Source organism: Amblyomma mixtum, chromosome 7, assembly GCF_055824585.1.
Source record: "Amblyomma mixtum isolate Tamu chromosome 7, ASM5582458v1, whole genome shotgun sequence".
Classification (NCBI taxonomy): Eukaryota; Metazoa; Arthropoda; class Arachnida; order Ixodida; family Ixodidae; genus Amblyomma; species Amblyomma mixtum.
The window spans coordinates 58,624,787-58,625,516 of NC_143018.1; positions in this window are offsets into that span (position 1 = coordinate 58,624,787).

Below are 730 nucleotides of genomic sequence, written 5' to 3' on the forward strand. Positions count from 1 at the left end.
TTTATACGGATGCTTCCCAGCAAAATGAAAAGGCAGGTGTGGGCATTTACTCAGGGGCTCTTGATTGGAGCTACTCATTTCGGGCCCCAGACTATACTATACCCCTATTTTCGTAGCTGAGTTTCTGGCCATGGAGTTGGCCTTAATAAGGATTCCCTGCAGTATCATTCGGGTTATTATACTCTCAGACAGCCCCGCCGCGGTGGCTCAGTGGTTACGGTGCTCGGCTGCTGATCCGAAAGACGCGGGTTCGATCCCGGTCGCGGCGGTTGAATTTCTTTGGAGGAGAAATTCTAGAGGCTCGTGTACTGTGCGATGTCAGTGCACGTTAAAGAACCCCAGGTAGTCGAAATTTCCGGAGCCCTCCACTACGGCGTCTCTCATAGCCTTAGTCGCTTTGGGACGTTAAACCCCATAAACCAAACCTATACTCTCAGACAACTTTCTGTTTTGACAGCGCTCGAAAACTCGAGGGATACTCCTATGAGCCGTTCCATTCAATTTTTTATTCCTCCACATGTTACAGAAATACGCTTTCACCGGGCTTCTGGGCGCTGTGGCATTGTTTCTAATGAGAGGGCTGATTTGTAGCAAAGTCTGCCCTTGATGGACCTATAGCAAAGTCTGCCCTTGATGGACCTATTGTCCCTTTCTTCCCAAATACTGTTTACTTGACTCTAGCACGCATTCAGCGATTCCAGCGTCTCAACTCCTTGAGCCATGAGCCTCT